Genomic DNA, 26338 nt, shown 5'->3' with positions numbered 1-26338 from the left:
TTCAAGATGAGATTTGGGTGGGGTCACAGCCAAACCATATCAGTAGTCATTCAGCATGTATCTGTTGTTTTAATGGAGAATAAAGCCTATCTAATTATCATAATCATAACAATAAGAATAATTATAATAAACAGAGAGAACAAAGCATTTCCAGATGACCTAAAGAAGTAGAGACATTCTCCATTGCAGCCATTAGCTAGCTGTAAGTGGTTGGAGAGGGCGCTATCCTTCTCTAATCCTCATTTCTCACCTGTCAACAGAGGGCTACCATAGGCAGAGCCAGCAGGAAGTTGAGGAAGTTTATCCCTCCAGGTCTCTCTTTTCTTGAAAAAGGCAAGGCCATTCCTTGAGAAGGATGTGAGCTGGAAGTTCATTATAGAGGGACTTGAGGAAGAGTGGATAAATTTTGGAGGATTTGCCAAGATAAATGAAGAAAAGAGATGGCCAAGGTTAAATAACACAATTACCGAGATGCCGTGGATGCCTGGGTGAGATTTTACCCTCTGAATTTTGGGGGGTGGCAGAACACTATTCTGCATTCTCCGATGTATTTGTAGGTCTACAAAAGAGACAAGGAGCCTGGGAATCTGAAAATGCTGGTAAGAGGGTGGCTGAGTAATTGACCTTGGAACCTAGACCGAATGCAGTGGGAAGCCAGGTCAGAAGATAGAAAGGCTGGAAGACAGAGGGGAGGGAGGGGCCTAGAAGTCTTCAACCAGCTGATAAAGCAGAATTAGCATGGAGAAGTGAGAAAGCTATTTGGACCAAAGGTTATGGTCAGGGAAACCAGAGACGACTGCTTCACGGGTGGGACCGATGCGGACAATGATAGGAAAGTTCATGATGAGATTCAGGTAGAGGCGAATCTTCACTAAAGAAGGGAGGAGGGTAGGGACTGAGAGTCTAGGGCAGTGAATGGTTCTTTTTTTTTTTTTTTAAGACGGAGTCTCGCTGTGTCACCCAGGCTGCAGTGCGGTGGCGCGATCTCAGCTCCCTTCAACCTCCACCTCCCAGGTGCAAGCGATTCTCCTGCCTCAGCCTCCTGAGCAGCTGGGACTACAGGTGTGAGCCACCTTGCCCAGCTAGTTTTTTTGTATTTTAGGTAGAGACGGGGTTTCACTGTGTTAGCCAGGAAGGTCTTGATCTGATGACCTTGTGATCTGCCCGCCTCAGCCTCCCAAAGTGCTGGGATTACAGGCACGAGCCAGCGTACCAGGCCGTGAATGTTTTTTTTTTTAGGGGAGGTGGGGATCCCACAACTCTCTGATAATCTTATAAAAAATGTAGACCTGTTCCCTGTGGAAATGCCAGTCACGCTCTTTCACACAAGATGCACCCTGAATCTCCTGGACCCACTGAGTCTCTAATTTGGTGTCTATTGGATGGTTGGTTGGTGCCACCATGGTGAAGATGTGGCTTGAAGGAGAGAGGAAGGCTGTGAAAGTTGTGGTCAAAGTCAGCGATGAGATTGTGAAGCGACAGGAATGCAGAGGATGCTACAGCCAGGGGTCAGGTCCTCAGGATTCGGAGTGTAACTCTGAAAATTTCATTTTCTTGCTAGAATTGCAAAGGAAATGAGGCCCTCTTGGGGCTGATTCATTTCCCACTGCCAACCTGTGGTCCGTGGGACATAGACGAACAGAGGAAAGACACAAGGATGCTCCCAAGATCCCTTTCCTACAGCTGCTGCCTCCTGCTCTGTGAGCCATCATCATTGTCTCAGTTTTTTGAGCATGACTTATTTCCATTTTTTATTTCTGTTGCATCTATTCCAAGATCTGCCTCCAGCTGTCTGTCTGCCACCTCAAAACGCTTTGGGTGTGTCCTTATGCAACTTTGAGCTGTGGAGCTCCTGACCTGCTCCTCTTCCCCAGGGTCTCTGAGCATCTTGTCTTTAGGAGCTCCTTTTTATTCACCTCCACCTGGTGTCTATTTCCCAGAGGAACCCTGTGCCTGCACTCACAGCTTCAGATCCTTCTGCCCTTCCCCTGGGTCACTGTTCACTTACCCCTCACCAGAGCATATTCAGACATACCTCAGAATCTAGAGAACCTGATGGTGGCTCATTATTTCTCTCTTTGGTTTCAGCAGTGCCAAGTGGCTGCTCAGTGGAGCCTGACCAGCAGCCTCAGAAAAGGAAGGAGTTTAGCCATTCACCCATGCCTGACAGGAGAAGAACACAGGGCACTAATTTACCCCCTACCTGGCCACAGAAAGCAGGCAAACAAACCTCTACTAAAGGGACAGCATCAGTGTCTGCCACTCATCAGCTGAACTTTCCCTGCTGTCTTGATGATAGATGCTCAGTCTGAGAGCTGGGAAGAGCCAAGAAAACAGAAAAGAAAGGAAACCCAGGGAGTCTTATGGGCACCACTAAGCCAGGATGGGGGAGCGTGTTTAGAAGAATCGGAAGAACTTATCAGCCCAAATGCAAAGATGAAGAGTTTCTTGGGTTTCTTGTTCTTGTCCTAAAATAACGTTGAGGATTCAACTTATGGTTCTTACTTTGACCACTCAGGATGGGTTGTTCTGTATTATAATTGCCTATTGATTGATTTCCTTACGGGAATGCATCTCTTCACTGTTGCATCTCCGGTGTCCAAATCCAAGCCTGGAGTATAGTGGGTGCTCAGTGAGTGTTTGTTGAGTGAATAAGGAATGAAGCAAATGATGAATGCCATAACCCATAATTCACATTCTGATAATACATTCAGGAAGAATTCAATGTTATGGATCACTTTATTTAAAATCTGTAAATGGCTAGAGTTTAGTTGTAAAAGAATAATCAACATTGTTCTCAATTATAACTCATTTATTCAGCATCTATTATAAGCCAGGTTCAAGGCATTAAATTGAACAATGAGTAGAACAAAGTTTGGAGTGAAATGCAGAAATAGTGGACCACTCACAAAGTTTATCTCAAGAACTTCCTCAGACCTATGGGAAAAGAGCACAGAAGTGATGGGCCTTTCTAGAAGGCAAGGTAAATTTTACAGCGGAACTATTTTCAGAGTTGAGTTTACTGGAAAAGATTAATTCTAAAGCCCTGTTCTGTTTCCACAGCCCAGGAGGGTGACATGGAAAAATAGTCAGAACGGTGTGGCCTGTTCTTCCATCCTCAGCAGACCTGAACCTCTGTTTACCCATGTAGTCACAACCTATAGGGAAATAGACATATATTCTCACACCTGCACAGAAGCATGCACTTTCACAAATGCATTCACTTAGCTCTTCACTCATGCACACACTTGCACAGACCTCAAAGGTGTATATACACAAGTACTTACACATGCCCAGATATATTTATATACTGGGAAACATGCTCATATAATGATTTTTTTCTTCATTTTTTTTTTTTTTTTTGAGACAGAGTCTCGCTGTGTAGTCCAGGCTGGAGTGTGGTGGTGCCATCTTGGCTCACTGCAACCTCCACCTCCTGGATCCTGGTTCAAGCAATTCTCCTGCCTCAGCCTCCCAAGTAGCTGGGATTACAGGAACACGCCACCACGCCTAGCTAATTTTTGTATTTTTAGTAGAGACGGGGTTTCACCATGTTGGCCAGGCTGATCTTGAACTCCTGACTTTGTGATCCGCACACCTCGGCCTCCCAAAATGCTGGAATTACAGGTGTGAGCCACTGCACCCAGCCAAAGATATATTTATTAAGACTCACTTGGACATGCAAAGATGCGTAGGCACCTAGACACTCATCTCTAGGTGAAAATTGCATGATCTTCATACCATGTTTACACACATATATGCTTACATATGGGTATACAAGCATACGCTCTCATACTTACCCACTTGGGCACATAAACACATACTTCATATATGGACACATACACTTATTCGTGCTTACTTTCTTATTCACACACAGACACGCTTTGCACCTACATAGAGGCTCACATACTGTCAGAGACAGACTTGTGTGACTCCTTGACTTACATTCGTATACATGAAACACCTTCAGTTTAGGCCAGAGGAGTAGTCAAGAGCTTTTGCTCCCTCTCATTTCTAAATTCTGGAGAGAGGATGAGACCCAAAGGATGTCTTTAAGAGACAGATAGAGGGAATGGATGTGATAATCACCCTCCCTGAATTCCCTAGGGAAGTGTGAAGTATTATTCCACAGCACATATCAAAGCAAATGCTGCAACATGGGTCTGATTGAAGTTCACGAATTCTAGAACCCAGTTAGATGAAAAATTACGCCATTGTTTACCATGTTGACTTGAAGTCTTGGGCCTTTTTCTTCCCGGAAGAATGTTTACTTTTATGTTTTTTTCCCACTCTACCTTGAATGCAGAAGTCGACACTAAGTGGAGATAAAAGACAGCTCTATAAAAAAAACACTAGGGCCATTTCTGCCACCTTGCTGGGAAGAATAATTCAGTGCAGGTAGAGCCAGTCAGGGTGATGAGACCAGGGGAATCACTACCACTCTTTCCATTTCCATAGCAAGATGCAGTGGAAGAATCAATGTGGTATTCTTCCTTGAAAATCCCTTTTGTTGCTCCTTGCTGGGGGTCATCAGGAACTGCTGAGACAGAGGCTGAAATGAGCAGACCTGAGTGGAGGAGTCTGCAGCACACACAGGAGCAAAAGGGGAATTAATTCAAGATCAAGCCTCAAGCTGACACCAGCTAGGAAGACACCAGGGCAAGAGGTTTTAGAAAAATTGACCCAGCACAGGGCCAAGGCACAGTACAGAAACAGGTGACACCAGAGGGGAGGGGAGAGGGCTTGGAATCATAAAAGAGGGCCCGAGATTCACAGTCTGGTAGATGTGGAAAGAAATCCTTATCCAGGTCATTCTTGCTGTGAAAACCCAGGCAATTTTCTTAACATCACTCATAAAATGGATGGAATCACATTTGCTATGAGAAGTCAATGAAATCTGTATGGGAAAACACCAGATTCATTCATTCATTTAACAGATTTATAATCGATGATAATTACTCACATTTCTTGGGTGCTTACTATGTACCAGGTGCTATTCAAAACACTTTATATGCATTCACTCCTTCAATCCTTAGAACAATTCTATGAGATAAGAATTATGATTACTATTACCATTTTAAAGGTGAGGGCTTGGAGAGGTTCGGCAACAGGAGAAAGGTCACATAGCTTTGCTAGGATTTGAACCCAGGTCAACTGGCTACAAAGGCCATATTTTCAGCCACTAGGCTTACTAAGAACCAGAACAGCTCTAGGCACGGGAGATGCTGTGGTGAATCAGATCATCAAAACCCCCTGTTCTTATGGTGCTTACATTACAGTAGAGAAGAGAGATGGGAAATAAATAAATGAAGACCGTAATTTCAGATAATGGAGACGGCCATGAAGAAAATAAAACAGGCTGATGTTGTTAGTGACAGGAAGGGCTAACCTGATAGGGCTTCAGGGCCACCTTCTCCGAGTAAACAAAATTTGAGTTGAGTTGAGATTCAATGACTCCAAGGAGCCAACCAGATGATAATATAAGAACGAAAGGGCCCCAGACCAATGGAACAGCAGGCACCAAGGCCCTGGGGTGAAATGAGCTGGAAGACATCAAGAAACAGAAAGAGGCTGAACTGTATTGAGCAGCGGGAGCTGCTGTAAGTTACAAAACAGGTGAGAAAACAGTGATCACATCAAGTACGTGAGGATAAAAAATTGGATCTCTCTGAATGCAAAGAAAATACCCCTTGAATAGTTTTTAAAGGAGAATAGAATGATCTAATTTTGCTTTTAAAAGATCACTCTGTCAAATGTGTTAAAAATAGATAGAACTCCTGCCTGGCAGAGATTAAGCCCTCAACAAATAGAAGAGCTCCCTCCCTACTCTGGGAGATGCCTGGGGGAAAGACAAGAAAGCTAACATCCAGGAGAAATGTCCCTTCTCTTCCAAAAATCATGGATGCTACAGGCTGCTGTAGGGAAAACAGGCTTTGAAACTGTTTTGTTTGACCCTCTGCTACCAGACGGGGTACCTCTCAGAGATGGGAGCTATATTCTATTTGCCAAGTCTCATCCTCTTTTCAGAAGCCTCTTTCCTTGTCCATCCTGGATTTATGTGGTGCTTATCTTATAATGTCACCTGAACCAGGAAGTTTTTTCAAAGCAATATTTGCTAAACATTCAAGTGGACTGAGCAAGTTGGTATGAGGCAAAGATGGTAACCTTATGTTCCCTGGTCATTAAGGTGTCTCTAATCAAAAATTTTTTTTCCTTAGGTTGGCTGCTAAGATATTATTCTCTAGTTCTGATATCTGATTATTGCTTTCTTTCCACTCTGGAACGTGAAGACTGACTCACTCTTTTGGTTGCCAAAGACAATGATGACATAAACACATTTCTTGTCTTTAAAGAAAGAGAGGCATTGGATTGAGCAGGAAATAATGTACTACAACAGGGATAGAACGCATGCTATCCATGGTCAGCCCCAAAATGCGGGACGTTCTATTCCATGTGCAGCCACCTCATCTCATTTCCTTTTCTCTCGTTTTTGAGTAGCTGCCCATGGGACCAGAACCAGACTTGGTAAAGGTCAGAGTTTACCATGCGCTTGTGAACCTGCACAGAGATCTTGGTTCCCCAAACAAGTGTTGCTCAAAATGTCTTTGGGTCTCTGACTTCATAACGTCGATGCAGTAAGGGCTTGAAAGCCCATCACTAGCTGAAGTCTTGACTGGTAAGGTAGTCCATAGATGGCACAATTGCAAACCTGGATGTTGTCCCAAGCTTCAAAGGGATACATGAAAGTTGAAAAAACAGGAGCAGAAAGGTGAGTGCAGGACTCCTGGTCAATAAGGCAAAACAAAACTTTATGCAAAACCTTCTCTATGCCCTAAAGTGTAAAGTTACTAAATAAACAATTTTAATTCAATAAAATAGAATCTGAGGTCAAAGTTAAAAAGGGTGCCCCTCAGGTAATCTAGAGATGATAAGAGGCTTTCCAGGCTCAGTAGAGAACAGAATTTGACCCTCTGGGGCTGGGATTGTAATGTTCTTGGAAAGAAACTGTCTTCAAGCCTGTGGCCCCTTGTAAGGCTACAAAAAGGAATGAAGATTCCTGGGTAAAGTAAGGCACCAGGAAACATATGCTAAGTCTGTAAACAGGGAGGAGAAACTTCCCTTCCAGCTCCAGGACAGAGACCAGAAGTGAATGTCTGTCTGAATCGCTGATGGAAAGTAGTGACTCATAAAATATTAGAACCCTAGAACTGCATGAGGTGTATGTAGTAGATGAGCCTGATCTGTACCTCCTCATATCGGGTAGAAACTTCGAGGCACGGAATTAATGTAAAAGCTAGCCAGGAAGTGAGGAACCTCTGCAGAGACAACCATAAACCCAGACAATAGGAGTCCTCCTAAACCTAGGCACGTGCACGACTGCTGTTAATACCAACTCCTGCTGAAAGTAAGCACACAGGCAAAAATTACCCCCCAAAATTATATTAAAGACCATGAAAAGACTAGGAGAATTTACTACCAAAGAGATGCTTGCTGAGAGAACCTCTAAAGACTATAACCCAGCAAGAAGAAAATTGAATCCAGAAGGAAGGAGGAGGATGAAAGAAGCAATAGGGAGAAAAGAAACAGAAAGAAAAAGACAAAGTAATAAACACGTTCTCTTCTTGGCCAGACAATGTACAAGTTACTAGGTTGGTGCAAAAGTAATTGTGGTTTTTGCCATTCATTGCACCAGTCTAATAGCAAGTGGACCTTGTTGTGGCTGGGGGAGGCACATAACTGGATAGGGAAAGACCACTGGAAGCAGGAGGGAACTATGTTTCCTCTCTCACCTCAGTCTTGGTCTTCAGAGCCAGGAATTGATTCTGGTTTTCCTGGCTACAAAGTCTGTTTACTCACAGAGTCAAAGGGTAAGTGTGTTTGCACCAGACTGAGTGCACATAAGAGAAAACCCAGTTTTCTCAACCCACACAGCATTCCAATGCATGCTCTGACCCACCCACCTGCTCCACCAAATAGACCTAAGTATATCATTGTGTTTGGTGCATTAAGAGGCTTAGGGAATCAAGAGCTTTCTCCTTTTTTTTCTCTTCCTTTTTCCTGCAATATCTGCTGACTTAAGCGTGGCCTCCTGTGTAGCATGCATGAGCTGGAGATGGCAATGGTGGAAAAATCACCTGATGTCAGCACTAACCTATGCATTTGGATGTGAACCTGTTGGCAAATTATAGCCTGTCACTCTCAAATGAGTGAGCCGAGATGGAAATGTCAATTTGAGCAGATGCCTTTTCTTCCTCTTTTTTGCACTACAATTTAGAGAGGTGACACAAATATCACAAAGCACATGCCTAATGCATGAGTTTTAAATTCAATAGTGAAAGGGGGAAGAGAGGAGAACGAGGGTTACAAAAGGATTTCTGTGGTTTATTGAGCAATAAATGTGGGCAATGTAAGGGGAATAACAGGAACTGGAGAGATCAGCTCTTCTTCATTCTGGCAAGATGCAATGAAAAGGACCAGGGCTTGGTTACAAATGCAGCCTAGCAAGGATGAGAGAGAGAAAAGAATTTAGCATAAGCCACAAGTCGCAGCCCGAGGCAACAGAGTATCAGTGCTTCTGGAGATGTTTTTGGCTTCTTGATTGAAGAAGCAACTTTCAAACATGAAGGGAAAGAAACTATTTAGCAACATGTCTGTGGAGGGAACCATGGTCCCATGAAGTTCTTTTGGGTCTCTTTTGAGTCCTATGATATTAAGACTTGAGGGAAAGCAATTTCTGTGCCTTAAGTTCCCCAAAGTGAAGAAACCAGATTATATTATATAAACAGCTTCTAGCAAGCAAAGCCTAAGACAGCAATGCTATTTATTTTCTGAACATGTTCCTTTCCCTTTGATGGGCCCCAGGCATGTGGAGCAAAATATAAACACCGAGAGAGAGGAAGAGAGCAGGAGAAATAATCAGGGTCTTGACCCTTCCTGATTTCAGGTTCAAGAGGTGGAGGCTCAGGCCAGGGGTCACCGAGAACCTTAGAGGTAAAACCTCAGACTTTATCATTATTTCCTGCACTGGAGAGCACAAGGTTAGGGTCAAGTTTACAGAAGGGGATTATTAAAGGGATTTGGGGTGAGCTATATTGGATGCCCAGATCAAGGGCAGAGGAGATTTCAAGCTATCCTGACCTGTATTTCTCTCCTTTTTTTTTTCCTCTTGGCCGTGTTTCCACAGCTTCTAAGCATCCTATCTTAGTTTTGCTTTTATGTACTTTGACAGTCCAGAAATAATTTGAGCGGGAATCTTTCATCTTTCCCCTATTTGATGTGAGCATTGGGTAAGACTTATATAAATAATAAAAATAACAGCTCACATCTATTGAACACATCTAATGGGAACCAGAGATTAGTTTATTTAATCCTTACCACAATCTTTGAGGTAAATACTAACATTTCCTCCATGCTATTTGTTAAAACTCAGACTCATAGGCTTGTTAAGTCGTGGGGCTGAAACTGAACCCAGGAAGACTGACTGTAGAAATATAAGCACCACCATACTCCATAAGTTGTTCCATCAAATGTCACACAGACTGCCAAATTGATAGGTAGGAAAATTGCAGCTCTTTGTCACCAGGTGAAAAAAGACACAAAAAGACAGCTAAAGCACCCGTAAAACCTCTGAAAAGAAATATTAATGAATTAGAAGGAAGGTTGCATTTCTAAGATATTTTCACCCCTACCTACCAATGGCATCCCTTATCAGGAATAAGGTATAGATTACTTTGGCAGCTGTGACAAGCTTTACAAAAAAATTAATAGAATTCCTTTCTTTGTTTGTTTTTTAAGACGGAGTTTTGCTGTTGTTGCCCAGGCTGGAGTGCAATGGTGGGTTCTGGGCTCACTGCAACTTCTGCCTCCTGGTTCAAGTGATTTTCCTGCCTCAGCCTCCTGAGTAGCTGAGGTTACAGGTATGCACCACCACACCCAGCTAATTTTTGGGGTTTTTTGTTTGTTTGTTTTTGTTTTTGTAGAGACAGGTTTCTCCATGTTGGTCAGGCTGGTCTCGAACTCCTGACCTCTGGTGATCTGCCCACCCCAGCCTCCCAAAGTGCTGGGATTACAAGCGTGAGCCACCATGCCCAGCCCCCCACCTTTGTTTTTTGTTGTCGTTGTTGTTTTTTTAATTTTTTTTGACTGCTGTGCTTAGACCATCATTTGCACTCAACTAATTTTATTTTTTATTTTTTAAATGGGCTTCAGTTTTAGTACAGTTTTAGATGTACAGAAATATTGAGCAGATAATACAGACTTCCATATACGCACCCCACCCCTACTCTCTACCTCTAGCATACCTTTTCTCCTATTATTAACATCTTGCGTTAGTGTGGCATATTTGTTACAATTTTATACATTACCATTAACTAGAGTCCTTCATTTACATGATGTTCCTTTCTTTATGTTGTCTGGTTCTATGGGTTTTGACAAATGCATAATGATGTGCATCCACCCTTATGGTATTATGCAGAATAGTTTCACCACGCAGAAAATCTCCAATGCTTCCTCTATTCATCTCTTCCCTCCCTTTGGTAGTAAACTCTCCCAGTATTTATGTGGTCTTTAATATAATTTATTTTGTAATTTTTGCCTGTGAGCCTGCTTTCAGCAGGAGTTGTCGCTACAGGAGTCATGCACGTGCCCTTCCACCAAGCCCCCAGCAAGCACTGATTGTTTCCCTGTCTATAGTAATGTCTTTTCCAAAATGTCATCTAATTAGAATCATACGGTGTGTAGGCTTTCCAGACTGGCTTCTTCACTGAGCGAAATACATTTAAGGTTCCTCCATGTCTCTTTGTGGGTTGATAGCTCATTTTATTTCAGCCATTGAATAATACTCCATTGTATGGATATACCAGAAATTATTCATTCACCTATTGAAGAGCATCTTGGTTGTTTCCAGACTTTGGCCATTACAAATAAAGCTGCTGTAAACGTTCATGTTGCAGGTTTTTGTGCATGCATAAATTTCAACTCTTTGTGGTAAATAGCTAGGAGCATGATTGCTGCACTCATATAGTGGGGCTATGCTTAGCTTTGCAAGCTGCAAGCTGTCTTCCAAAATGGCTGCTCCATTTAACATTCCCACCAGCAGCAAGTAAGTGTTGTTTCTCTGCATCTTTGCCAGCATTTGGTGTTGCGATTTTTTTTTTTTTTGGTTTTAGCCATTCTAACAGGTGTGTCGTACTATCACTTTTGTCTTAATTTGTGGTTTCCTAATGACATATGGGACTGAGCATCTTTTTGTGTGCTTATTTGCTCTCTGTGTATCTTTTTCAGGTGTCTTTCAAATCTTTTGTTCATTTTAAATCAGGTTATTTGTTTTCTTATTGTTGAGTTTTAAGAGTTCTTTGTACATTTTGGTTAAAAGTTATTTAACAGATACATGACTTGTATTGTGTTTCTGTTACTGAGTGTGCTTTTGATGTTGAATCTAAAAACTCACCACCAAACCCAAGGTCACCTCAGGTTTCTCCTACATTACCTTATAGAAGTTTTGTAATTTTGCAGTTTATGTGTAACATCTATTTTGAGCTAATTTTTATAAAAGGTTCTCTTTTTTTGCATACCAAAGTCCAAAAGTTTCAGTATCATTTCTTGAAAAGACTATCCTTTCTCCATTGTCTTGTTGTTGCTCATTTGTCAAAGATTAGTTGGCTATATTTGTGTGGGTCTACATCTGGGTACTCTATTCTGTTCCATTTATCATTCATCTATTCTTTCACCAATACCTTGTTAACATGATTGCTGTCATTTTGTGGTAAATCTTAATATCCGATAGTGTTAGTTCTCTGACTTTTTTATTCTTCAGTCTTGAGTTACATAGTTGTTTCTTTTGCCTTTCTATATAAACTTTAGAATCAAATTGTCAATATTCACAAAATAACTTGGTGATATTTTGGTAGTAATTGTGCTGAGTCTACAAATTGTAAAGTTGTGAGGAATTGATATCTTAACTATATCAAGTCTTTCTATCAATGAAAAGGAACACCTCTTTATTTATTTAAATGATCTTTGATGTCATCCATCAGAGTTTTATAGTTTTTCTCATATAGATCCTACACATATTTTGTGAGATCTTTTTTTTGGTGCCGATGCAAATTATATCTTACTTTTAATTTCAAACTTCAGTTGTTCATTGCTACCATATTGGGGGCAAATTGATGTTTGTATAATGACCTTACATTCTTTGATTTTGCCATAATCACTTATTAGTTCTGGATTTTTTGGTCCAGTTCTTTGGGATTTTCTACATAGACAATAATTTAATCTGTAAACAAAGATAATTTATTTCTTCCTTCCCATCTGTATATCTCTTAATTTCTTTTCTTATGGTATTCCATTAGCTACAAGTTCTGAGATAGTGTTGAGAAGGAATGGCAAGAGGAGACATTATTTCCTTATTTCTGATCTTGAGGTGAAAGTATCAAGTTTCTCACCATTGTGTATGAAGTTAGCTGGAGTTTTTTGTAGATAATTTTCTTTATCAAATTGAGGAAGTTTGGAAATGTTCCTGTTTTCCTAGTTTTCTGAGAGTTTGTATTTTGAATGGATGTTAGGTTTTGTCAAATACTTTTTCTACATCTATTAATATAATCATACAATTTTTATTCTTTAACCTGTTGATATGATTGATTACATTAATTGATTTTAATGTTGAACCAGCCTTGCAAGCCTAGAATAAACCCTACTTGTGCTGTATAATTATTTTTATATATTTACATATATATTTATGTATATTTTATATACTTTTTACATATTTTTGATTCTGTTTTCTAAGATACTGTTGAGGAGTTTTACATCTATGACGTGGGTGTATAGATTTTTTTAAATAATGTCTTTATCTGGTTTTGGTATTAACGTAATGCTGGTTTCATAGAATGAGTTCAAAAGTATTCCCTCTGCTTCTATCTTCTTGAACACATTGTACAAAATTGGTATCATTTCTTCCTTAGATGTTTGGTAGAATTAAGCAATGGAATTATCCGTGCCTGGATTTTTTCTTTTTAGGAAGATTTTTAATAAATATAGACCCTTTAGATTATCTGTTTCTCTTTGTGTGAGGTTTGGTAGCTTGTATCTTTCAAGGAATTGATTGATTTTGATAGGGACAGAAGGCAGGGAAATTCTGGGCAGAAGAGGGAGGGTCCCTGGCAAGGGCCCCACTCTCAAGCCCAAAAACCTGAAACCACAGCCCAAAGTGAGAACTTACATCCCTGTTTTCCCGCTTGAATACTGCCTTTTCCAAAACCACCCATGGCCCACCCTGCCCCCAATCCTGTGCCTATAAAAACCCCAGACCCAGCTGGCAGAGAGAAGCAGCTGGACATTGGAGACTCTGGTTGTACATCAGAGAGAAGCAGCTTGACTTCAGAGGGACAGCTTGATTACATAACTTCAGAGAAGAATCGGGCTGGAGACAGCTGGACTTCAAGAAAAGATTACTTTCCTATCACGTCCCCTTTTCAGCTCCCCTTCCCACTGAGAGTCACTTTCAGTGACTCTCATTGCCAATGAAATTGCCAATGTTATTGGCAATGTTATTGCCAATGAAAATTGGCAATAAAATTCCCCACATTTACTAAACTTTGATTTGTTTGTGTGACTTCATTTCTCCTGGATGCCAGACAAGAGCTCAGCTACCACAAATGTGGATGCAAAAGGCTGTCACATTGACACTTTGCCCTCACTAATGGAAGGCAGCTGCCTCATGAGAAAAGGCAGAGAGTATACTGAACTGGTAACATTTAAGCCATCTGCAGACAACAGAGCTAAAAGAGCACTGTAAGACTGTCTCTGGGGTTTCTGGGGATATGGGCATCTCTCTGCCAGATGCTGCTATGGGGCCCTGTGTGGAGTTCACTCCTGCCAGCTCCCAAAAGTGCTTGCTTGCCCTGGCTCCTGCACCTGCTCACCTGTGTGCTCCTTCCCACAAAGGGGGAAGCCCAGCAGGTCCAAATGAGTGGAGTTTGCCTCTGCTGGCACCAAAGCAGCCGGCTAGTTCCAGTGACCACACACTCCACTTCCTGCCTTGTTTGCTTGCATGGTCCCTCTCACAAGGAGTTGAGTACTGCAGGCTGAGTCAACAAGGCACCCCTTTGCATGTCCTGCGAAGGGGTCAGGGAAATATCCCGCTTCAATTTTATCTAAGTTATCAAATTTGGAGTCATGGAGGTATTCATAATTTTCTTTATTCTCCTTTAAATGCCCATGGGCTCAATTATGGTGTTCCCTCTTTCATTTCTGATGTTATTAATTTGTATCTTTTCCATTTTTTCTTGGTTAGCTTGATGAGAGGTTTATGAATTTCATTGACTGTTTTTAAAAAGCTGATTTTGGTTTAACTGATTTTCTCTATTGACATCCAGTTTTCAATCTTACCATTTTCTGTTTTAATTTTTATTATTTATTTCCTTCTGTTTGCTTTAGTGTATATTGTTCTTCTTTATGTAGTTTCCCAAGGTAGAAGATTAAATTATTGATTTTGATCCTTTTTTTCTTTTCTAAAATACATATTCAGTGCTCTGTATTTCTTTTTAAGCACTGTTTCACTGTGTCCCAATATTTTAATGTTACCATTTTGTTTAGCTTAAAATATTTTTAAAAATTTATCTTGAGACTTCTTCTCTGACCCATGTGTAATTTAGAAGTGTGTTATTTAATCTTCAAGTATGTGGGGATTTTTTGAGCTGTCTTTCTGTTAATGATTTCTAATTTAATTCCATTGTTATTTGACAGCACACTCTTAAACTTGTTAAGGTGTATTATACAACCCAGAATGTAGTCTACTTGGTGAATTTTCTACATAAGCTTGAGAAGAATGCATCCTGCTGTACTGGATGGAGTGCTCTACATATATTAATTAGATTCAGTTACTGATGGTGTTGTTCAGTTCAGCTGTATCCTCACTGATGTTTGTGTGATAGATTTGTCAATTACTGATAGATGGGTGTTGGAGTTGCCAGTTTTAATAGTGGATTTATCTATTTCTCCTTTCAGTTCTATCTATTTTTGCCTCATGTAATTTGATGCTTTGTGGTTAGTTGTATACACCTTAAAGATTGTTATGTCTTCTTGGAGAATTGGTTCCTTTATCATTATGCCATGCTCCTCTTTACTTCTGACAATTTTATTTGCTCTAAAGTCTGCTTTGACTGAAATTAATATGGATCCTCCAGGTTTCTTTTGATTAGTGTTAATGTGTTAGAACAGTATATCTTTTTCCATGCATTTTATTTTTAATCTATCTGTGTATTTATATTTAAAATGGGGTTCTTATAGAGAACACACAAATAAATCTTGGCTTTGTTTTAAAAATAATCCAATGCAACAGTCTCTGTCTTTTAACTGGTATATTTAAACTGTTCACATTTAAGTTTATTATTGATTTACTTGGATTAATATCTATCATGTTTGTAGCTTTTTCTATTCATTGCACTTGCTCTGTCTCTTTTCATTGCACTTGCTCTTTCTTTCTTATCCTCCCCTCTTCTTCTGCCTTTGCTAGATTTAATTGAACACTTGATATAACTCCATGTTCCCACTTCTCTTAGCATATCAGTCATATGTGGTGGCGGATGGGGTGTGGGAGATAAAAAGTTAGTTAACAGGTACAAAAATACAATTAGATAGAAGGAATATGTTCTGGTGTTAAATAGTACAGTAGGGAAATTATAGTAAACAATAATTGTATATTTCAAAATAGCTAGAAGAGAAAAACTAAAATGTTCCCATCACAAAGAAAAGATAAACGGTTGAGGTGATGGAATTTTAATTACCCTGATTTGTATTAGGGTACATGGTATCAGGGTACATGTTGTACAGTGTTACAGGTATCAAAATATCACATGTGCCACCCAAAAATGTAAAATTATTATATATTGATAAAAACAGTGGCTGCTTTTGAGTGTGATACACATTTTAAAATAATCTAATTATACTTTTAAATAATACCTCTCTACTTCATAGGTAGTGAAGGTACCTTATACCACAGTATTCCCAATTCATCCCTCTTATCTCTTATACTACCAGCCTGTTCATTTCATCTGCTATACTCAACCAATATATTGTTGCTATTATTACTTTGAACAGCTATCTTTTTAGATCAATTAGAAATAACAAAAATAAAAGATTTCATTTACCTTTCACTGATTACTTCTCTGTTATTCTTCCTTTCTTTATGTAGATCTGAGTTTCCGACCTATATCATTTTTCTTTTCTCTGAAGAACTTTTTTCCTACTTCCTTCCTTCCTTCCTTCCTTCCTTCCTTCCCTTCTTCCCTCCTTTCCTCCTTCCCTCCTTCCTTCCTCCTTTCTTTTGAGACAGGGTCTCACTCCACTGCCCAGGCTGGAGTGCAGTGGCATGATCTCAGGTCACTGCAACTTCTGCCTCCTGGGTTCAGGCAATTCGTGTGCCTCAGCTTCCCAAGTAGCTGGAATTATGGGTGTGCACCACCAAGCCCAGCTGATTTTTGTATTTTTAGTAGAGACAGGGTTTCACCATGTTGGCCAGGCTGATCTGGAACTCTTGACCTCAAGTGATCTCCCTGCCTCATCCTCCCAAAGTTCTGGGATTACAGGCATGAGCCACTGCACCTGGCCTTCTTTTAACATTTCTTGTAAGCAAGTCTGCTCACAACAAATTTCCTCAGTTTCTGCTTGTCTGAGAATATCTACTTCTCCTTTACTTTTGAGAAAAAAATTTGCTTGACACAAATGTCTATGTTGCTGGAGTTTTATTTTTTTTCAACCCTGAATATCTTATTCCACTCTCTTCTTGCTTGCATAGTTTCTAATGACAAGTCTGTTGTAATTCTCATTCTTGTTTCTCTGTAGAGAAGGTGGTTGATTTTTCCCTCTGGCTTCTTTTAAGCCTGTCTGTTTGTCTTTAGTTTTCTTCAATTTAAATATGGTATGCCTAGATAGATATTTTGATAATGATGGTTGTTCTCTGAGATTACTATGCCTGTGGTTTAGTTTCTGTCATTAATTTTGGAAAATTTCCCATCATTATTACTTCAAACAATTTTTCTGCTACTTTCTTCCTTCTGGTATTCCAATTTTGTATGCATTATACCTTTTAAAATTGTCTCACAGTTCGTGGGTATTCTATTATTGATTGATTGATTGATTGATAGATTTTAGAGTCTCACTCTGCTGCCCAGGTTGGAGTACAGTGGCATGATCTTGGCTCACTGAAGCCTCCGCCTCCCAGGTTCAAGTGATTCTCCTGCCTCAGCCTCCCGAGTAGCTGGGACTACAGGCACACACCACCATGCCCAGCTCATTTTTGTATTTATAGTAGAGACGGGGTTTCACCATGTTGCCCAGGCTGGTCTCAAACTCCTGACCTCAAGTGATCTGCCTGTCTCAGACACTGAAAGTGGAGCCACCATGCCTGGCCTGTTTATTACAGGTGTGAGCCACTGTGCCCAGCTTGTTTATCTTTTTTTTTGCATTTCAGTTGAGAAAATATTTTATTGACAATACATCCAGCTCACTGATTCTTTCTTCAACTAACTGATGAGGCCATCGCAATTTATTTATTTGTGATGTGATTATTTTGATTTCTATCATTTCATTTTAATTCTTTCTTACATTTTTCATCTATTTGCTTACATTATCCATCTAATCCTACATGTTGTCTACTTTTTCCATTACAGCCCCTAGCATATATGTAGTTATTTTAAATACCTGGCTTGATAATTCCCAAATCTCTTCCATATCTAAGTCTGGTCTGGATGCTTGTTTTTTCTTTTCAGACTGTGTTTTTATTTGTCTTTGAGCACGTTTTGTAGTTTTATGTTGGAAACTGGACATGATATATTGGATAATAACAACAAAGGTGGATATGCATTTACTGAAGTTTTCTGTTTATTTGGCTAGGAGTTAGGTTGTGTTTACCATTTTATACAGCTGTAGGAGTCAGAGGCTCACATTTACTTTAATGTCATTTGTTTTTGTCTCCCTGGTTGTCTCTGGGTTTCCCTAGAAACTCCTTCTTAAATAAATCTAAGCCTTATAGCTCTTTTAGCTGTAATCCATATTATTATACAGGAGCTCTATAATGCAGTAAGGTGTGGGAAAAGGTGAGGTGTTCTATAATCCTATGATTAAGCTTTAGTCTTTTAGGGAGTTTGTTACCTCTAAGATGCCTCTAAGCTTTATATCTTCTGTTTAGAGGGACAGGAAGGCTACAGGGAGCTGGAGTTGGGTATTTCTTTTTCTTCACTTGGGAGAAGAAACTAGTAAAGTATTTTCCCTTCCTGGGTAGATCTTTGTTATGGAGAAACCTGTAGGCTTACTTCAGAATGGCTACTTTCTCTTCCTTTGAACAAATATGAGGGATTTTTTCACTGTTTTTCTCTGATCTTCACTGTGGGAACCTAGTGGGACTCCTGGAGATAAAACACACAGAAGCATGGAGACCTCCCTCAAACCAGGCTCCCAATCTGGTCCACACTCAGCTTCCAGTAAGTCATCAAAGGTACAGTTTAAATGTTCCTACCTGTCACTGATTCCAGCGGCCTCTGCTTCAGGTAAGCTGATCTGCTTCCTCTCTGTATTTGCCTATCTCCAGTTTTCAGGGTGGTAGTGTGTCCTGCAATCTCAATTCTGTAATGGATCTAAGAAAAGTCATTGATTTTCAGTTCAGCTGTTTTCTTGTGGTGGAAGGAAAGATGGCTTCCAAGCTCTTTACATGTTGGAGTTAAAACCAGATGCCACAAACTCTTTAAAAACATAAAGCAGGTCATTTCTCTGGTTCATTCATATGGTATTATGAATATATTATGATATAATAGAAATGAATGAACTATTGATATGTGCAGCAATATAGATAACTCTATAGTTTTTTGTGGAAGAAGCTAAACACAAAAGAAGACCCTTTATATGGTTCTATTTATATAAAGTTCAAAAACAGACAAAACTATACCATGGCACTGTATTATAATGCATTATGATGGTACACTGTGAGGAGGAGAAAGTGAATAACAATTGTGAAGAGGAATGCAGGCAATTCTGAAGCACTGAAAATTTTCTATACACTGAATTTCTTAGTTTATTCCCCCCTCTCTTTCTTTTGTTATACTTTTTTATTTTTAATTTCTATGGGTATACATAGTAGGTATATGTATGTATGGACACATGGAATATTTTGATACAGGCATACAATGTGTAATAATCACATCAGGGTCAATTTGGTATCCATCACTTCAAGCATTTATCATTTCTTTGTGTTACAAACTATACTCTTTCAGTTATATTTTAAAAACGTACAATAAATTATTATTGACTGTAATCACCCTGTTGTACTATCAAATACTAAATCTTATTCATTCTGTCTAGCTGTATTTTTGTACTCATTAACTATTCCCTCTTCTCCAACTCCCTGCTGTTTCTCTCATAAGTCCAGTCCTTTGCAGTGGCTTTGCCTCAGTTTCCAGTTTTGGATATCCAGGTCTACAGGAGTTGGAGAAAGGGATGGGGTTTGGGGAAATCACAGCCCTGAGGCTTCTTGGCTGCATTCTAATACTGTCTGATTCTGCCTTTCTCTAATACCAAGATAACAGAAAATTTCAAAAACATAGAAAATCCACCCATAATCCCATCCTCCGAAAACATTTGCTGTTCCAATTTTTACATACTTTCATTTTCATCCTTTGTCATTTTATTTTTTTAAACGTGGTAAATACACATAACATAAAATGTATCATTTTAACCACTTTAAGGTGTACAACGTAGTGGCATTATTACATTATTACAATGTTGTGCAACCATCACCCGTATCTTGTTCTGGAACATTCTTATCACCCCAAAAGGAAACCCTTTTTATGCATTAGCAGTCACTCCACATTCTTTTCTTCCTCCAGCCTGTGGCAACCACTATGCCTGTCTTTCTGTCTCTATGAATTTGCCTATTCTGGATATTTCATGCTGTCTGTCATATTTTTTAAAAAGTGCAGTTATAGTGTATAAGTATATTTAGATTTATTTTAGCTTAAGATTATGCTTTGGGTATTTTTCAATGTAAGCTTACTGACTTTCATGTTAAGTGCTGCATAATATCCTACTGAGAAAGTGTCATAGCTGACTTAATAATTTTCTATATGGGAATTCTTGCAAACATTTTCTGTGATTTTTTTTGTTTTGTTTTGCTGCTATAGCTAACACCATAATGAACATCTTTATGCATATAGTTTTTTTCCCAAGTTGTAGTTATTTCTTTGGAATTGGCTCCCATAGTGGGACACCTGGATAGAATCATGAAGCATGGTGGTAATCTTCAGGCTTTCTTTCAACATGTCCAAATTGCTTTTTAAATAAGATTATATTAATTTTCAACATTACTGGGCATACAAGATGTACCTATTTCACCGTATCCTTGGCAGCAGTGGTCATAATATTCCATAATTTATTTTTTGGAGTCTCCTAGGTTTGTGACATATGACTTTGAAAAAAGAAGATGTTTTCAGCTCTTCCATTCTCTCACCACTGGCAGAGTGATTTTCTCAGAAAAACTGGCGTATCAAGCCAGATAACATTTCCAATTTATCGCTCCTGTGAAAGCGGCTGCAGGATAAGAACAAATACAGTCTGTGTTCAATCTATTCAATTAGAACAGAACAAGGAATTTATTTCAACACATAAAAATCAGAAAATCCCATTCTGTTTGAATCCCACTTAACATTTATGTAGGCTTAATTAAATCACTGTTGGGGTTTCTTGTAAAAAGAACCACCTTCAGGAAATATACTTGCTAAATACTCTTCAACAATGGTTGGGGGGAAATAAACAAGTAATGTGGGTTGGTTCTCAGAGCCACTGGCATCTCCTCCAAGTTTCTGATGTCTGCTAGAATTGTGAGCTTGTAAGCAATCAAGCAGCTGATGCTGGTGTGTGGGGCAGGGCTCGTGGAGTGGGATATTTTGTGACTCCATTCATAAGCATCATGCCCTCTGCACTGTTCTATCAGCACCTGTCTTTAGCAGCAAGCGTGCCTTCTAACACAGGACCAGAATTTTTCTCATATAAACAATCCAGCCCTCAACAAAATGGACAGCCAGCCAGAAGGGAGGGAAGAAGGAGTCATTACTAACAATTCTTGTGGAAACTGATGGCTCATTCCATGCGTACTGCCTAGCTGGCTTTCCAGCTAAGCACACTGCAAAATCCTCCTTCCCCTACCTCCATTTCTCTCTCTCTCTCTCTCTCTCTCTCTCTCTCTGTCCAGTTAGAAAGTGCTAAATAGGCCGGGCATGGTGGTTCACCCCTGTAATCCCAGCACTTTGGGAGGCCGAGGTGGATGGATCACTTGGAGTCAGGAGTTTGAGACCCGCCTGGCCAACATGGTGAGACCCTGTTTCTACTAAAAATAGTCAGGCATGGTGGTGCACACCTGTAATCCCAGCTACTCAGGGTACTGAGACAGGAGAATCGCTTGAACCTGGGAGGCAGAGGTTGCAGTGAGCCGAGATGGCACCACTGCACTCCAGGCTGGGGAACAGAGCAAGTTTCCATCTCAAAAAAGAAAAAAAAATTGCTAAATATTGTTATTAGTAACAGGTAACAGGGTCTCTCTGCAATTAAGACAGCATGTTAATATTGGAATGTGGTAATAAACTATCTAAGTCAGTATGACAATATTCTGAGGAGCTCAGGGACATCTATGACCCTGTAGACTTCATTGTTGATCAGTTGAACATCTCATTACCTTTCTGCTGTGGGCTAAGCTATACTTACATAAACTGGTTTGATTATACCCAAAGAGGGAAGTACTATAATTATCCTCATAGAAATATCCCCTTAGAAACAGGCTAAGAGAAATTAAGGGATGACAGTTTTACGCAGATCTTTCCTGACTGATGTGTGAGTTCAAGCTTTTAACTCCTACCCTGCACCTAGACTCTGGAGAAGAGGAAGCTAAGGATGACTGTTGTCGTAGAAGAATTTCTATTGAATGAAGCCCCAGGAATTCACCAACACAATTACCTATGTGTATTCTCTCCTGATAAAGCTTGGATGTCTTTATTTTATTTTATATTTTAGAGACGGTCTCACTCTGTCGCCCAGGCTGGAGTGCAGTGGTATGATCATAGCTCACTGCAGCCTGGAAATCCTGGGCTCAAGTGATCCTCCTGCCTCAGCCTCCTGAGTAGCTAGGACTACAGGCATGCACCACCACGCACGGCTAATTTCTTATTTTTTAATAGAGAAGCATCTTGTTATGCTGCCCAGAGTGGTCTGAAACTCTTGGCCTCAAGTGCTCCTCCCACCTCAGCATCCTGAGTAGTTAGGGTTACAGGTGTGTGTCACCTTGCCCAAGCCAATTTTACTTTATTGGTAGAAACAGAATCTTGCTTTGTTGCCCAAGCTGGTCTCCGGCTTCAAGTGATCCTCCGGCTTCAGCCTCCTAGTGGGCTCTGAATTTTAAAGCCCTTAGGAAAAGCTTGCAGCCAATTACGCCTTAGAGTGTGATCCAGCATATTGATCAGCAAAAGATTGGCAGAGTAAGTGGAATTTAAAAGACCGTGCTTCTGTTAGTCAAACTTTTGTCTCCCTAACTTTTCATTAAACTCCCTGTTTTAAAGAGTTTTGAACTAATAGTTTTAGGGAACTACTGCAAATAGATTTCTTCCCACAAAGGCTAAGGGAACCTGGGAACCAGCTCATCCATCCTTCTCAATCTACAGATGAGGATCTATGAAGGGAAGTCATCCTGGCCGGATCACACGGAGCGAGAACCAGCTCTTCAGTGCTTATATCCTGAGCCTCATGCTTTCTCCGGGAGAGTAATAGCATTTCTACTCTCTCTGAAAAACAGGGAAGGGCATTTCCCTGGGTCCAATGAGTTCTGACTCAGACAATTCGTATTTACAAAGATGCTAACTCCATTTGCTTTGCTTTGCAGGCCCCAGGTGGTGGTGATAGGGTAGGTTAATAGCGTCTTTGAATATGAAGACATGGGAATTGGAGAACAGCTGAGTGTAATAGAAAAATAAAATTGAAAGTTGAAGACTAGGGTTGGGATCCCCAGTCTACTGCTTGCTACTTGTTCAATCTTGAAGAGCTGTATAACCTCTCTACCTCTGTGCTGTTCACCACTGTATCCCTGGTGTCTTGGGCAGAGGCTGACACATACTAAGCAACATATACATACACTCACATATAAAGTATTGTTTTTCTTAAAAAAAAAATCACTGGGCCGGGCGCGGTGGCTCACACCTGTAATCCCAACACTTTGGGAGGCTGAGGTGGGCGGTTCACGAGGTCAAGAGATCGAGACCATCCTGGCTAACATGTTGAAACCCTGTCTCTACTAAAAATACACACACACACACACACACACACAATAGCTGGGCATAGTGGTGCGTGCCTGTAGTTCCAGCTACTCGGGAGGCTGAGGCAGGAGACTCACTAGAACCTGGGAGGCAGAGGTTGCAGTGAGCTGAGATCGCACCACTGCACTGCAGCCTGGGTGACAGAGTGAGTCTCCATCTCAAAAAAAAAAAATTTTTGATGACACAATAGTCATCATTATACTCTCTGTTATCAGGCTGTGGGGCTCAACATCATGCTGAATCTGTGACTCTAGAAAATAATATAATATGCTAAGCCTCAGTTTTATTGTAAAGAAAATAAGGATAATAATGGGACATTCTCCAGGGTTGCTGAGAAGACTAAATGAAAGAATGCAGATATAGAACCTGACAGTGAGTAAACACTTAAACTTTGTTACTACATCTTTTTTTATTTTGATTTTTTTAAGACAGAGTCTCTCTCTGTCACCAGGCTGGAGTGCTGTGGCACAATCTCGGCTCACTGCAACTTCCGCCTCCTGGTTTAAGTGGTTCTCCTGCCTCAGCTTCCTGAGTAGCTAGGATTACAGGTGCGCGCCAGGACACCAGGCTAATTTTTGTAGTTTTAGTAGAGACAGGGTTTCACCACGTTGACCAGGCTGACGTTGATCTCCTGACCTCAAGTGATCTGCCCATCTCAGCCTCCCAAAATGCTGGGATTACAGGTGTGAGCCACCATGCCTGGCCTGTTACTACATCTTTCTATGTACACATGGAGATGGGGTGCCCAGAGATGGAGAGGGAAAGTTCAGAAGGAATCATATTTTGAATGGTCTTAGGTGCCACTGTGGAATTGAACTTACTCTTATGAACATCAAATTTTAGAAAACTAATTCTTAATTGTGTGAGTCTTGGGAAGCCTATTTCTACCATGCTGGAAATGTGTCCAAGGTAGGCATGTCAGGAAGGGGAATGGTGCTTCTTTTTCTCCTTCCCTCCTTTTGTTCACTCTCCCTCCCTCCTTCTTTCCTTCCTTCTTCTTCCTGAACATCAGATGGTCGATTTCATTTGCAGTTTTTCCTCTTGGTTGCCAAATTCCTGATTAGCTACCTCTCCCTCAAGCAATTGCCTAACTCAGACAAACTAGGTAGTGAACACAGGAAGAAGTTTAAACCCACCTCACTTGGCAGAAAAGCAAGCCCTCCTAATCTTATTAAAATTTCCTGTTCATTTTCTCCTCCATTCCTTGTCACCAAGGTAGCTGGAGCCTCTGTCTTTAGCCTTATCTTCCTCTCATCCTGTCTGATTCATGTGTTGATGTCTCGACTCTGAGCCAGCTGCTACAATGCACTGTGATATCACAGGCAGGATTTATTAGCAGCAAAAGCAGCTGTCAGGAGAGAGTAGAAGAAGGTAGGAAATGTTCCACAATGAGAGAGATAGGCCAGCTCAGACTGGGACAATGGATGAGACTACTGCTGTACTGTTATTTATTAATACCTTTTAAAAAACCAATTAAAGCTTATGAACTAAGTGATTTTAAACACATTAGCTTCCATTTTATTAATAACCCTATGAGGCATGTATTATTATTCCCATGTTAGAGATGAGGAAGCTAAGATTCGGAGGCATTAGTAGCTTGCCCAAGTTTGCATATTTAGTCATTAATAAAGCTAGGGTATAAATTTAGGTCTGAGGAAATATGTTAAAAAATTATGTGCTTTTAACCTGAACTTTCTCCCATGCAAAGGACCTCCTCCAGTAGAAAAAGAATTGTGTAACTATTTCTTAGACATTCTCAGGAGTGAGAATTGGAATCCTGTCTCAAACCAAGTGGAGACAGGTGTGAGGATTGGCATGTAGTTTATATAAGAAGCAGAAAGAGAGAGTGCCTTGGCTGAAATGGGGCAGAGGGCTTGCCTTCCAGGTCAGAACTGGGACAGAGAAACTCGATCTGGCTGCAGATACTGACCCCAGAGGTGCAAATAAGCAACTGAGGACTTGTATTAATGCATAAACTTAATATCAGCAGCCTGGGGTGTAGCAGACCCTAGTAATATAGAGGTTAAATGAGCAGATAGCGTCACAGCACTGGGAGCAGAGGATCACACTCTAGCCCTGGTAAGGAAGGTTGGCTAGAACCACCAAGGCAAGGTGGCCAGCACCTTGGATAGCGACAGAGGCTTCATGGCAATACATATTAATCAGGTTAACTGGTCAAAACCTAGGAGCAGGGCTGGAATTCTTTCATGGCTATTCCTGTATTGAACACAAAGGAATCCAAGATACTGTTCATGTACTTGAGCAGTTAGCCCACAGGCTACTGGCAGAGACAATGGAAAGGAAGCATAAAAGCCTGCTCTCATGAGGAAGCATAGGGGTTTTATTAGCCCCAGGGAAGGACAGTGAACTCAGCTTGAAGTGGTGGAGTCAAAGACGTCTTCATGGAATACATGGCATAGAAGAAGAAGCATCAACCATGAGAACAAAGGGGTGGGAGGTGGAGGGAAGCCTGAGCACAAGAAACAGAAGGTGCAGAGGCTTGGAGGTGAGAAACAGCCGGATGCAGAGGGAAAATCACAGTTAGATCACCATGACTGGAGGGAGAAATGCAGATCGCCGTGTGGGAGAGAAGAATTTGGAAAGATGGAGAGAGAACTGAAATCTACAAGAGCTTTAAAACCCTGATGAGGAGTCTGAGAAATTATGAAGACCAAAGAAACCTAGATGGCTGCTTTTTATTTTAAAAAGAAAACAAAAGGTCTGGCCACACTGAGCCCACATTGCTTTGTATGTTGGAGCCAAAGAATAGCAGTCCCATTTAAGAGGGTGAGCACGCTTCAATTTCCTTTATCTCCCCGCTCCACATGCTGGCAGACCTTAGTAAAACATTTGGGTTTTATTTTGAGAAGTTTTAAGCAGAAGAGGAACAGGATCTTGTGTTTACAAACATTACTCTGACTACTCTGTGGAGCAGAGATTAAAAAGAAACTAATTAATTGGCTATCAAGGCTATATAGGTGGGAAATAATAGTGAC

At 40.6% G+C, this 26338-nt stretch overlaps 1 long non-coding RNA gene across 2 annotated transcripts; it reads right to left on the bottom strand.

Annotated features, from left to right (window-relative positions):
- Positions 1-2794: 2794 nt before the first annotated feature.
- On the bottom strand, positions 2795-24604 carry LOC134760439 (uncharacterized). 2 transcript variants are annotated; one of them, XR_010137874.1, is made up of 4 exons: positions 24479-24604; positions 20371-20574; positions 18512-18734; positions 2795-2937 (listed from the first exon to the last, which is right to left on the bottom strand). It is a non-coding gene; the product is annotated as an uncharacterized LOC134760439 (long non-coding RNA). The 2 variants fall into 2 exon arrangements; XR_010137873.1 differs by lacking the exon at positions 2795-2937 and adding an exon at positions 8362-8498.
- Positions 24605-26338: the final 1734 nt, after the last annotated feature.

The sequence above is a fragment of the Pongo abelii genome, chromosome 18, assembly GCF_028885655.2.
Source record: "Pongo abelii isolate AG06213 chromosome 18, NHGRI_mPonAbe1-v2.0_pri, whole genome shotgun sequence".
Lineage (NCBI taxonomy): Eukaryota > Metazoa > Chordata > Mammalia > Primates > Hominidae > Pongo > Pongo abelii.
This window is presented reverse-complemented; position numbering and strand designations above follow the sequence as displayed.